Source organism: Hemicordylus capensis, chromosome 4, assembly GCF_027244095.1.
Source record: "Hemicordylus capensis ecotype Gifberg chromosome 4, rHemCap1.1.pri, whole genome shotgun sequence".
NCBI classification, from domain to species: domain Eukaryota; kingdom Metazoa; phylum Chordata; class Lepidosauria; order Squamata; family Cordylidae; genus Hemicordylus; species Hemicordylus capensis.
In genome coordinates this window covers 69,234,325-69,248,066 of record NC_069660.1, presented here as the reverse complement: position 1 = coordinate 69,248,066, position 13,742 = coordinate 69,234,325, and the positions used below count along the sequence as shown (strand labels likewise).

General features: G+C 48.0%; 1 protein-coding gene across 5 annotated transcripts in view; it reads right to left on the bottom strand.

The window, feature by feature from the left end:
- Positions 1–13,501, bottom strand: part of PIK3C2B (phosphatidylinositol-4-phosphate 3-kinase catalytic subunit type 2 beta) — a 148,779-nt gene extending 135,278 nt beyond the window's left edge. Inside the window, exon 1 of one of the 5 annotated variants that reach the window (XM_053247859.1) lies at positions 13,231–13,501. The gene's annotated coding sequence lies outside the window, so the exon portion shown is untranslated. Of the gene's footprint in view, positions 1–13,147; positions 13,166–13,230 lie in introns of those variants that run through there. The other 4 variants (XM_053247860.1, XM_053247857.1, XM_053247862.1 and 1 more) reach the window with 4 other exon arrangements.
- Between the last annotated feature and the right edge of the window lie 241 nt (positions 13,502–13,742).

The following is a 13,742-nucleotide window of genomic DNA, read 5'->3' as shown; positions in this document are numbered from 1 at the left end:
ACGTGACCTGAAACTAGAGTCAAGCCTTTTCACATTAATCTGCTCTGGTCTATTGGTGACCAGGAGACTCCTACTCCTAAAGCATCTTCCTTTGTCCAGTGGTAACAGACAGGCTGAGTTCCACAGATGCCAAATTTGTGCCCTGGTCTGGGCTTAAGATCCATATTCTGACTGCTACTGATTTGGATAAGGCCGTTTAGCATTTATTTCCTGCTGTTTCCCATATGTGAAGATAGGGATCAACACTGCTTGAGAGAATAAGCCATGTGCTTAACAAATTGGGTGGGCAGATGTCCTACATTCAGTTTGGGCTATGTTCCTCCCTCCGTTTGGCTCCCTCTTCATGATTTGGACTCCCGCTTCGCTCTCTTGGAAACTGTGCTCGCAAGAATGGAAGAGGAGATTGGAAGATAGCTAAAGGTCGCTGTACTAGCCCTTTCTTCCTAACCTAAAATGAGCTCTTGACAGTTCAGAGAGAGCAGGTGGAATGAGCATTAAGGAACTTCTTCCCTAGGAAATAATGCTTCTTCCCTATGAAAGATACCTCAACAGCCACCTGTTGAAAAGGATGTTTCTTGCTTTGATCAGAAGCACCAAGTGTGGCTAGTACATTTATTTAATTTATTTACTTATTTATTTATACATTTATATCCCACTCTTCCTCAGAATGGTGTTCACGGTTATATTTATTCTCACAACAACCCTGTGAGGTTGGTTAGGCTGAGAAATAAGTGACAGGCTCAGAATCATCCAGTGAGTTTCATGGCCAAATGAGGATTTGAATGCAGGTCTCCCCAGAAGAGAGGATTTTGGACATAATTTTGGAACCTGGACATAAAGGCCTTTAGAGCCCCCCCCCCGCATGTTAAGCAATATTCCCCTACACACACACACACGGGACACACACAGTAATTTTAACACATGGTTTAATTTAAAAAATTGAAGAATACAAAACAGGTATATTTATGCAGATATGCATTAGCAGAAACATTTCAACACACAACATATTCCCATCTCACATATTTCTTTGCTCACTCCACCCTCTGCCTCTAAAACAGCCAGCTGCCCGACGCAGTGCGGGCCAGTGGCGAGCACACCACCCAGGACAAACTAAAGAGGATTTGGGGGCCCCTAGGGGGTGTGGAGGCCCTGGACTTTGGCCCCGAAGTCCAGGGGTAAGAGTGCCACTGCTCCCCAGTCCTAATCCAACCCTCTAACCACTAAACCATGCCAGCTTTCAAAAATCAAGTCTCCTTCAAGCCAGACAGATATGCCAAGTTTTGAATATGACAGCATTGGGGAGCTAGTTTCCATCACACGTACACGTGATGTTTTCTGCCTAGATGGTAGAAAAACTGTTTTGTTGAACTGTGAACTGAGTGGGTATGTTGTACTCAAATACAGGGGGAACCAGAGTGCACTGGTAATACTGGTAAGCCATAACCCTGACACCAACATGATCTGTAGCCACAGCCCCTGCTCTCACCAGGTTTAGTATCTGTTGCAGAGGTAAGTGCTGAGCTCAGAAGAAGTCTCCCCCTGCCCCCATAATGTGGAACACTAACACAGGGAGATCAGCGCGTGTCACCATGGAGTGCAACAGGCCTTGAGCACGGCTAGTCAGCATGCTCCCATTCCCATTGTACCAGAGTACAACCTACCTTGTTTCTGAACACCTGAACAGGACACCAGAGTAGGGGTTCCCAACCAGTGGTCCTCCAGATGTTGCTGAACTACAACTCCCCTCATCCCCAGCTACAGTTTATTGTGGCTGGGGATGATGGGAGTTTTAGGTCAGAAACATCTAGAGGACCACAGGTTGGGACGACTACTAGGGAGTTGGAACATGAACATGAGGACAGCCCTGCTGGATTAGGCCCAAGGCCTATCTAGTCTGGCATCCTGTTTCCCCAAGTGGTCCACCAGATGCCTCTGGGAAGTCTGCAAGCAGGAGATAAAAGCATGCCCGCTCTCCTGCTGTTACCCCTTTGCAACTGGTATTTAGATGTATTCTGTCTCTGAACCTGAAGGTAGCCTATAATGATCAAGACTAGGAGCCATTGATAGACCTGTCCTCCATGAATTTGTCTGTCCCCCTTTAAAGCCACCCAAGCTGGTAGCTTGTAAGTAAAGTATAAAGTGTGCCATCAAGTCAATTTCAACTCCTGGTGCCCACAGAACCCTGTGGTTTTCTTTAGTAGAATACAGGAGGGGTTTACCATTGCCATCTCCCATGCAGTATGAGATGATGCCTTTCAACATCTTCCTATATTGCTGCTGGCTGATATAGGTGTTTCCCATAGTCTGGGAAACATACCAGTGGAGATTTGAACCGGCAACCTCTGGCTTGCTAGTCAAGTCATTTCCCCGCTGCACCATTAGGTGGCTCTGGCTTGTAAGTACAGACTTACAAAATCCTTTTAACAGGCATGCCTGTTGCCAGACCCCATAGAAACAGCCTGCGCATAGTACTGGCTTTCTATCCCACTACGAGGAGTTGCTTTTTAACATACAACATGGGTGGCTGACCATGAAAACCCATGCCACAAGGAACCACAGTGCCTTGGCAAGTTTCGCCTCTTTGTTGCTACAGCTACATGGCTGCTCTTCAGGAAGTTGTGTCAGACACACGTGCCTACGTTCATTTTCAACAGAAAAACAACTGGAGGGCACGTAGGTGTTGTGATTAATTAGTTCCAATGGTATTTACCATGTGGGGAACAAGCTGCTAGAAGAGAATTGACGTGCTGAAGGAATAGAGCGTACACAGCTGCTTGAAAGTGACATGCATACCAAATGATTGCAGCACGCTAGAAACCATATAAGGAGTGCCACTATCATAAAGATAGCTACCTTAAGGCATAGCGGGGAAATGCTTGACTAACAAGCAGAAGGTTACCAGTTCAAATCCCCGCTGGTATGTTCCCCAGACTATGGGAAACACCTATATCAGGCAGCAGCGATATAAGAAGATGCTGAAAGGCATCATCTCATACTGTGCTGGAGGAGGCAATGGTAAATCCCTCCTGTATTCTACCAAAGACAACCACAAGGCTCTGTGGGAGCCAGGAGTCGAAATTGACTTGACAGCACACTTTACCTTACTGTCATAATGAGAGGAGGAAGGATCTCCTGCAGTATTGCGATCTTCCAGTTTGACCGCTGAATTGATGAGCCTTCCATTCTGCAGTTTTCCTTGTATCGCCACAACAGCCAACAGATAAGCAGCTAACAAGAGCCCTATTCAGACATTATGTTGGACACTCATACAAGTGTACAGTATACACAGGTACAGTTATTCACACGTCTTGCTGAAGACAGGTACCGCAGTACACTTCCTATCTGGCCAATGCATTTGAGGGGGCCAGTACCCAGGTTCCCTTTTAAAATGGATGGAGACACAAAACCAGGTATGCAAAACCACAACATATTAGGCCGATTATCATGAGCAAAAAGTGGACCTGTGAAGCATCCTACCCGGTTTCAGAAGCTGTGCACACTCCTGATTTCCGGTCGTGTGCTTGCAAAAAATGAGACGGGAGGAGGGGGAAGTGACCGAGCAGCAGCCAAGAGCTGTGCTGTCTTACCCAACAATTGTACCCAGCATATTATCAAGGGTAGGGGGAAAGCGCTTGGCTCCCACATGATTACTTCCTCCTCCTCAGTTTTTGCAAGGACATGACCGGAAATTGGGAGTGTGCACAGCTCTCGAAGCCGGGTAGAACACTTCTCCAACCCCCTTTTCCCTCATGCAAACCAGCCCAATGTCTGAACAGGGTTCAGACAAAACATGTTTAACAGCTTGAGAAGAGGCTTATACCATTTGTCTTTACCTTGTGGAAGATATAACTCCAACACAAGATTCATGCTATCTGTTTAATAGGAACTTTTTTTAGAATACCTGGTTTCTATTAGGGATGGGCCCGGACCGGTCCGGAGGCCATTGAAAAGGCCTTCGGACCTTGGTGGTTCGGTTCGAGGGTGGGGAGTAGCTTTAAGAACGGCAGGAGGGTTTACTTACCCCTCCCGCCACTTTCCCTCTCTGGCGCCGTAAAGTTCAGAGTAACTGGGGCGGCAGGATACCTCCCTGCCTCCCCTTCCCCGCTGCTCCTCTGCAAACTTCCCAATAGTCCTTTGCATGCGCGCACGTCAGAGACGTGAAGCATGCACACGAGGTGCGCGCGCGCAAAGGACTATTGGGAAGTTTGCAGAGGAGCAGTGGGGAAGGGGCGGCATGGAGGTATCCTGCCGCCCCAATTACTCTGAACTTTATGGCGCCAGAGTGGGAAAGCGGCAGGAGGGGTAAGTAAACCCTCCCGTCGCTCTTAAAGCTACCCCCCACCCCAGTGCCGGACCGCAGTGTGGTGGTTCCGTGCACACCCCTAGTTTCTATCTTCTTGCAAAAGCTCTGAAGTGAGCAAAAAGAACACTGAAAACAGGAAAGACAGTGATCATAGTGGGATGGGGGTGGCGGAAAGAGAGCTAAGGCAAGATGGAAAGGCTCTCATCTTGTACTAATGAGGAGTTCTTGTACAGCCGGCAGGGTAATGCTGTTCTCTGCGCTGGGAATGAGGCCCAGATAGACAGAATGATCCATTTTAGAAGCATGATGTGGATGTCTGTTACAAGAGCCTTCCCATTCTTTTCCTGCACTGCACCCTTTCGCCCTTGTGCGCTTACAAAAAGTGGAGCAGGTATTTGCAAAGCCTCCCACCATTCGTATCTGCTGCGGAATTCTCTACAGATTATGCACCTTCCATTTGCCCAGACATGTGCTAGCTTCATACAACCAATGAATATCATACTTAGGCTTCGGAGACAGGCCTGACTGGCGTTGCCTCATCTGTGTCAGCAGCGCCAGGAGCGTATTTGCACTCCAAGCTTCACTGTTCTGTACCGTTCTCTCTCTCTCTCTCTCTCTCTCTCTCTCTCTCTCTCTCTCTCTCTCTCTCTCTCTCTGCTTCTAAGCGATCAGCTATAGCACATCCTAAAGCCTCACCAAACAGAAAAGAAATCGGCACAACCTGCCATTTCCTATGCAGAAGTTTCAGTTCTGCAGAACAGATCAGCAGCGCATGACAATTCATACTGCAGAGTCAGGCAGCTGCATCTCTGGAGTAACGGCATCAAAGAGGGCAGGTCTGCACAGGAATTCAATATCAAGCATGCAGCTGCTCAGCAATGGCAGTGACCGTTAAATCCCAATTTTACCCCCCAAACGAAGCACCCCGATACATCAATACCCCGATACATCAATAGGGGGCTCTCCCTGCTCCCGGCTCTGTATCGCATAAATACGAATATGATGAATATTTATACACCACTTCCCAACATAAATTCCCAAAGCAGGTTACATATAAATAAATAAACAAAGTGGCTCCCTACCAAAGGGCTCACAATCTAGAAAAGAAACATAAGATAAACACCAGCAACAGCCACTAGAGGGATGCTGTGCTGAGGATGGATAGGGCCAGTTCCTCTCCTGCTGCTCAGTGGCGCACCTAGCTGATTTTGGCACCCAGAGTGACTACCGTTGCCGCCAGTGCAAGGCCCAGCCGCGCCGAACTGCAGCTTTTCTGTAATTTTAGCCGCCATGTGCGGGCTGGGGGTGAGCCAAGCAGGCCTCCACCCGCCTTGGCGGTGGCAGGCGGAGCAACCGCTGGGCCTGTCTGTCCTGCCCAGCGGCCCTTGGAAACTGTGAGGTGCGCCTGTGCATTTTGAATAGATTGTCACAAGCCCATGACATCACGGGCTTGCAATGTTCTATTCGTAGTTTTCGAGGGCCGCTGGGCCGGACACCACGGGCTTGTAACGTTCTATTCGAACTGCGCAGGTGCACCTTGCAGTTTTCAAGGGCCGCTGGGCCGGACGGACAGGCCCAGTGGCTGCTCCACTGCCGCCACGGTGTGTGTGTGTGTGTGTGCGGCCTGCTCGGCTCAACCCCACCCCCGCACATGGTGGCTTTACAGAAAAGCCGCGGTTCAGTGCAGTGGCTGGGCAGCGGTAGAGCAAGTGTGGAGTGGCAGCAGGAGGCTCCCCCCCCCGTCTTTGGAGGCCCTCCGGACCTTGGAGGCCACAGACTGGGGCCCCAAGGTCCGGGGGTAAGAACGCTTCTGTCCCTACTAAATAAAGAGAATCTCCACTTTTAAAAGGTGCTTTTTGCTCGCTTAGCAGGAGACATATGCATTGTGTTAAATGCAACATAACGCATTAGCATAATCTAAAGGAATAGGTGTCATTTCATCAACGCATCATCTTTGGCAGCACTGTGTCTCAGTCACTCTGATCACTGACAAGCTGAAGGCCTTCTGTATTAAGGTGCTCCAAAATAGAAACACTTTTGCTAGTCATTCTAAGACCTGGGTGTCGGAATCTCTGACTCCACCATCCTCCAGGCGCCACGAGGTGGGCGCTCCTAGCACGGCCAGCGCCAGGCAGTACTTGTTCATTTCAACCAAAGGGCTGTGGTTAACTGGAACTGGAGGCTGCACATGGGACACTGGAAAGGTGCACAAGATTGGTGCAAGGTTGCAAACAGGATGCTGGGAAGGCACCACCAGGAAGCTGTGAACGGAATGCTGGGAAGTCATGCCGGATCAGCAGGAAGGCATGTGGTGACACCTGGGAACTGTAGTTTCTCCAGCACCTTTTCATGAGCACCAGGAAGAACTACAGTTCCCAGGTGTACACATGTGCCTTCTTAGCATCTCTTCTGACCCCTGCTAATTGGTAAAGGACCCCTGCTAACAGGGCAAAGAGGCATCTTTTAAAGTGGTGATTCTCTTTATATTTAGCAGGGGGAGAGCAACTGAACCTATCCAACCCTAGCATAGCATTCCTCCAGTGGACACTGCTAGTGTTCAGCTTATATTTCTTTTTTTACTGCGAGCCCTTTGGGGACAAGGGGCTATCTTATTTATTTTTCTGTGTGAACTGCTTTGAGAACTTTTGTTGAAAAGTGGTATAGAAGTGAATGAATTAATGAATGAAGCCTCCCTGTGATTCTGCACACCTTCCCAGTGTCCTGTTTGCAGCCTCCAATTCTGGTGAAAAGCCCCCTCCTATGCCAGAAATAGCAAGTATTTCCTGGTGCTGGCCATGCTGGAAGCACCTGCCTCCATGCAGTACCAGGGAAATGATGCATTTTTATTGGAGACTCCAATGCACACGCCTAGTTACAGACTATAATCAATTTGTAGAAGTCAAATGCCTTTTAAAAGTTTATGTTTTATAGGTCCCATTCCCAACATGGTGCTTCAGTGTCTCACATTTTTTATATGCAAGGGGTTCCCAATCTTGGGTCCCCAGTTATTGTTGGACTACAACTCCCATCATCCCCAGCCACAACATTGTGGAGCTTTACTAGTTGCTCTCAAAACTTTGGAATGTCTCTCAGCTTTACCAAAGCCCTGCCAATTTCCATCTGTCCTCGACCTAATATTTTTCTGCTTTATCAGTGCTCAGGGTGATCATGTGCTCCCAATGCTCACTAAACAGATACTCACAAGGCAATGTCAAAATAGCAATCGCAAGGTCCCAATCTGGATTGGGACTGTGGCGGAGGCAGAAGGTTGAGACTCCACTCCACAGTCTCAATGCAGATCGGGGCCCTCTGGTTGCTACTGAACAACATTTCGTCCCCCTGCCCCTATGTAAGCATGAACGGAACAGCTGAGCATCATATTTAAAGTTGCATCTAGTTTGGTCCTTAGTTTCCTTATCAGGAAATAGTGCAAGGAAAACTTTTGCCTGGTGAGAGAGCGCACTTTGCAAGCAGCCCTTCCTACCTCACTTCCTGAATCCCCAGAAGACTGAAGTGTGAGCAGCTAAGTCCTGTCCTAGAGTGACACACTCTTGGGTTTTGCAAACACAGATCCTAGCTCGGCCATAACCATATCAATTCAAGGTAGGAGGAAATTTTAATGCCTGCTGTAAATGAGGATGCTCAAAAATGTTCGGCAGAGGTGGCACTTGCAATGCGAGAAGAAAAGGCAGTGCTGTCTTTTGTGCATCTCCTCCAGGGGCGTAACTATGATAGGGCAAGGGGAGACAGTTGTCTGGGGGTCCATTGCCTTGGGGGGGCCCCCAGAGGCAAGTCACATGACTGACTCCCCCAGCTGCACACCTGCCCAGGCTTCCTTCAGTTGTATTCATCCTCCGAAATTGATGTGAGTGTTAAGACCTGGAGCTACCAGAGCAGCATGTCTTTCTCTAGTACCATGAAATGACTTGCATCGTCCACAATTTACAAAACAGCCTCATTTAAGATTTCTTTCCTTCATTCATGATCTGAGTTTCAGTGAGTGGGGGGCCTTTTTAAAATCTCATCTCTGGGCCCACTCCAACCTTGCTACACCCCTGATCTCCTCTGTCTCATTGCAGATGAGAGTCAATTATCACTCACATCCCTCAAGCAGTGCCCTCCAGTACCTACTTTGCCTCCTATGTCAGATTCATTTCTGGGCAAATCTTTCTCGGGGGGAATATTCTGCACCAGAAGTATTATGTTGGAGATATGTATGTATGTATGTATATATATGATATCCATTGCTTCATCCCTTAAGCCAAGGGTTCCCAACCTTTTTTAACAAGTGTAACCCTTCTGTCGCAAACTGTCAGCTCAGGTATCCCATAGAGATTTTTTGAGTGAGTGTGTGTGCGTAAGATGGGCTACTCCAGTTGCTGGCTTACATCCAGACTAAGTTACTCACTATTACTTCCACTGAAATTAATAGGACTTGTCCTATTAATTTCAATAAGACTGTTTATGAGTAACTTAATTTGGATGTAAGCCATTGGGTGGAGTAGCCCAACTGTAACATTTACATTTTTTAGTGTGTATGTATACACATATGAACCTAAAAACACAAATTTAAGTATCACAGTTAGGGACACAGGCTCTTCATACTCACACTAAGATACTCATAAGCAGTCTTACTAAAATTAATGGGACAAAACTTGTCCTATTAACTTCAATGGGAGTACACAGTGCTAGTTTTCTGAAGCCTGTCAGTCAAGTTGAGGAGGTGGGGGGCTACACTGAGCTTCAACATTTAGCCCGCCAATCGGGGCAGAGGAGGAGGATCTTCACCTCCCTCCCTCCTCCTCCCCTTCTGCAGTGGATACATCATTGGAGATCATCAGTTTCAAGCTGATGATCCTCAGATTGGTAATGAATAGCACGGCCAGGGGCATAGCAAGGTTGGAGTGGGCCCAGAGACAAGATTTTAAAATGCCCCCCCTCACTAAAGCTCAGCTCATGAAGTAAAGAAATCTTAAATGAGGCTGAATAGTGGTAACAAAAAGCATAGTAATACACACACACACACACACACACACACACACACACACACACACACATCTCCTATGTGCCACAATAGAACATCATCTTAAATTATTTTTTTAAAGGTTTTGTAAATTGTGGACGATGCAAGTCATTTAATGGTACTAGAGAAAAACATGCTGTTCTGGTAGCTTCAGATCTTAACACTCACATCAGTTTCAGAGGATGAATACAACTGAAGGAAGTCTGGGCGGGTGCATGGCTGGGGGAGTCAGTCATGTGACTTGCCTCTGCCCCCCCCCAGGCAGTGGGCCCCCAGACAACTGTCTCCCCTTGCCCTATTATAGTTATGCCCCTGAGCACGGCCACAGCATGGGGAGGCAAGAGGACTCCAAGTACCCCCTGGGAGCATTTCAAGTACCTCCAGGGATACTAGTACCCTCTGTCGGGAACCCTTGTGGCTTAAGCAACTAGCGTTATTTTACTGCCATTGCCAAGCTGGATACCCAGCCTCTCTTCACAGGTGGCTGCTGAATAAATATACTGAATCAGGTCAGATATTGTCCAAACACTCAACACACTTCAAGCAGAAGATCTTCTTCAAAAGCAGAATCCATGGTTGTATCACCATACAATGGTAGGGGAAGGGCTGTACCTCAGGGATAGAGCACATGGTTTGCATGCAGCACCCTGCAGGTTCAATCCCTGGCATCTCCAGGTAGGACTGGGAACAAATCCTGTCTGAAACCCAGGAATAGTGAGTATAGACCAGGGCTGCTCAACTTTTGCTCTCCTGCTCATGTTGGCCTACAACATCCATAATCCACTGTGGCTGGGAAATATGGGAGTTGTAGTCCAAAAATAGGTGGAGGGCAGAAGCTGAGCAGCCCCAGTATAAATAGCTTATACTGAACAGCCGGGAGCCTCCTTCACTAATGTCATGGTCTCCAAACATTCTTTAGTAGCAAAAGAGTGAGTGAAATGTGTCCCTCCATCTTTCTCAGTAGCCAAACTATCAAGATATCCTTTGTACAGGTTTATTTACATCTCAACTCTCAACAACAAATGGAGGAATTACTGGTTGCACTCCAGACTCTTAAATGAGAATGGTCTAAGGACATGCAATACAGCTACCTTGCTGAAGCTAAGCAGGTCTTGGTATGGTCAGTGCCTATATGGGAGACCCATGTATGCCACCTCTGGGGGTTGGGTAGAGCTCGTGGCAGAGCATCTGCTTTGCATGCAGAAGGCCCCAGGATCAATTCCTGGTGTCTCCAGATAGGGCTGGAAAAACTCCTGCCTGAAACCTTGGAGAAGCTGCTGCCTGTCAGTATAGACAATATTGAGCTAGATGGGCCAATATAAGGCAAGCTTATATTGGTATAGGCAGTTTCCTATGTTTCTAATGTCTCTTAGCTTTAGGCCAAAGGCCTAAAATGTATCTCATTTTCCTCCTGGGATACATGCCTGATCCCAACCATTCGATGTATTTCATTATGTTCAAATCCATGGTAATGCAGCTAATGAGCCCTGACCTTGCAGCTTTACTAGCTGAACTAGAGATTCTCTCTTGCCAATCAGATTTCAATGCAGATAAATCTAGCCTGATTGACATTAAAAGGGAGAAACACAAAATGGCCATCTCTAAAGGTGACTGGAAATCAATTTTTTTTAAAAGCCTTCCCATTATGACAACAGCCCTACCTTGGACAGACACATTACATCTGGTGGGATTACTCATACCTTTCAAGTAAAGCATCCCTGTGTGAGAATGAAGCCCAGAGAGCAGGAAAGGACTGCTGTGGATCATACCACACAGGTACTGCACAACAAATGACTGGTGCATCAGGCAATATCAAATGAACACACATACAGCAATTCATTTCGTCTGCTGGCATCATAGTCCTGTCTAGAACCACTGTAAAGAAGAAAAACATAAGGAATGCATCTGGAGAGACTGCTTCAACTTGGCAGAAATTCAGAGCAGCAAGGATTTTGACATCACAGAAAACGCAGAGTAATGCTGGAGTACAAGAATACTACAGTGAGTAATATTTTAGTAAGACTACTAAAGCAAGCAAACCGCTAGAGGATGGGGCTGTAGCTCAATGGTAAAGCACCTGCTTTGCCTGCAGAAGGTCCCAGGTTCACTCCCTGGCATCTCCAGGTAGGGCTCAGAACAACTCCTGCCAGTCAGTGTAGACAAAGCAGAGACAGATGGGCCAATGGTCTGACTCGGTGTAAGGCAGCTTCCTATGTGGATTATTTTAATTGCTAATAAGGGAAACAGCTTTTTAAAGACCTACTGCCCTCTAAGCACAGAATCACGACCCTTTTCCATCAGCCTATTCAATGCCTCTTTTCCGGTTTGTTTGTTTTTTAACTATTAGGAATATTGCTATACCTCATTTCAACCAAACTGTCTTCAAAGTGATTTACAGAGCAAAAGGAATGTGAAGATTGTTCCCTGTCCCAAAGGGACTCAGTCTTCTAAAACAACAAACAACAACAACAAACCCCACAAGGAAGACACCAGAAGCAGCCACTGGAGGAAAACTATACTGGGTTGAATAGGATAGTTGCTGTCCCCCTGCTAAAAATACAACAGCTACCAAGATACCCTTTCCCCCCGATTAGCAGGGGCCAATCAAATTTTATAATTTGCTTTTATTTATTTTTTAACATTTTCAGAGTAGGGGTGGGGGGAACCCTGCAGCTGGGATGGATGGTGGTACAAAAGAAATGAGCTGTGAGCAACCCTGTACTCAGTCCAAAAAAGCATCACTCTTTCCTTAGTAGGTCAAGGGCTTGTGGTGGTGGGGAGTGTCCCCCTGCTGCCTCCTCAAGAGAAAAACAGGAATACCCCTCTAATTAGGGATTTTGCTCTTCCGCTCATCATTTTAGCCAGGATTATAGTAAGATCCCTATAAAACCAGTCTACACACAGGGAAATCATAAGCTCCTTAGGTTTTCCCAAGCGCATGAGCCGGGCTTTTAAAATACATATTTATGGTGCAGAGAAGCAGAACGCAAACAAAGAAAGAATGGAGCGAACCGTCCTGACGTTCCAGGCCAAGGGGATGCTTTGCTCTCGGGCGGTTTGTAGCAACCAAACAGAACCCAGCCGCCAAATAAAAGGCACACCCCCCACCCACCCCAGGAAGGGAGTCCCGATTTTGCATTCTCAATCCAGTCCGACTGCGAAAGTGTCTTGCCTGCCTCTTCCTCCGAGATCTATTCGGGCGGCGGAGTGGGGGTGGGGAGGAATGTTCAAACTTTCGGAAAAGTGCTGGCCAGAAATATTTCGCGTCGTGCCAGCAGTGGGAAGACGCTGCTGTCCGCGTCCGAGGTCCTGGATTCTCTCCCCCCACCACCACGCGCCCAGTCTGTCCCTTTTGTGGTTCCGTCTCCCTAATTTTACATTTTTTGGCCCCGAGAGCGCGCCGCCTTGTAAGGGGGTGGGGATGCAAAACAAATGTCTCCAAGGAGATCTCTCTTCCCTCGAGCACATGTTGCGAAAGCCAACGAAAAGCCTCCTGCTGCTGCCCAAGGGAAAGATTAGAATCAAGCCAGCTTGAGCTTTAAAAAGGAAAACCAGACCGCTGCAACCGCGTCGGGGCGGTGGGGAGTGGGGGGAGATTAAAGGGAAATCACGGAGGAGGGTCCTGCCTGGTCTCAAAACATTCCTCTGCAAGCTGGGATCAGCCTCCATGCCTGCAGCCTGCTCTCCGAAGCTTTTCCTGCTGAGCTGTATCCAAGGCTGGTACTGCAGTACCAGAGCCTTCTCACCCAGCCCGATGGCCACCAGCCACCACCCACCCAGCCCGATGTCCCTATTTTAAAGGGGAGGCGGGTTGATCTCACCCAGGCATCCGTGCCGGTGCCTTCCTAGTCAATTCCACACAGGCACACATCGGCCGCCTCCAACCTACTAGTCAGTTTCTCACCTGGTGTTTGCCAGCAATTTCCTGGTCTGCTGCGGCAGCTTCCCGGCGATCTTATTTCGCCTGCGCGTCCTTCTTCCACACTGCCTTTCCCCTCTCCGCCTCCTCCTGCGATCATTCCAGGAGAGCTCCTCCTCGGGGTGATCTGCTCATCCTCGTGCATTAAAATCCACGCCGCAGATCCAGGAGTGGGTCTCTCGGAAGGGAGCTGGTGAATGAAGCCGCCGAGCTGCAAAATCCCAACAGAGCAAATCGAGCGAGACTGAGAGGGGCGATGCAACCGAGGGAGACAATAGAGAAGCGATGAAAAGAAAAAGGAGGCGCCATCTTCTGGAGACCTTGTGCATGGCCGCGATGAACCCTTGCTTTAAAGAGCTCTTTGGTTGCTTTCTGGACTGTGGACGAGCCAGCCCAAGGCACATAAATCAGCTTTCTGTTCTCCATAAGCCCCTCTCTGACCCTCCACCCCCAATCCCGCGGCAATGGAGCTTTATTTTGATGCTGCTGCAATGCAC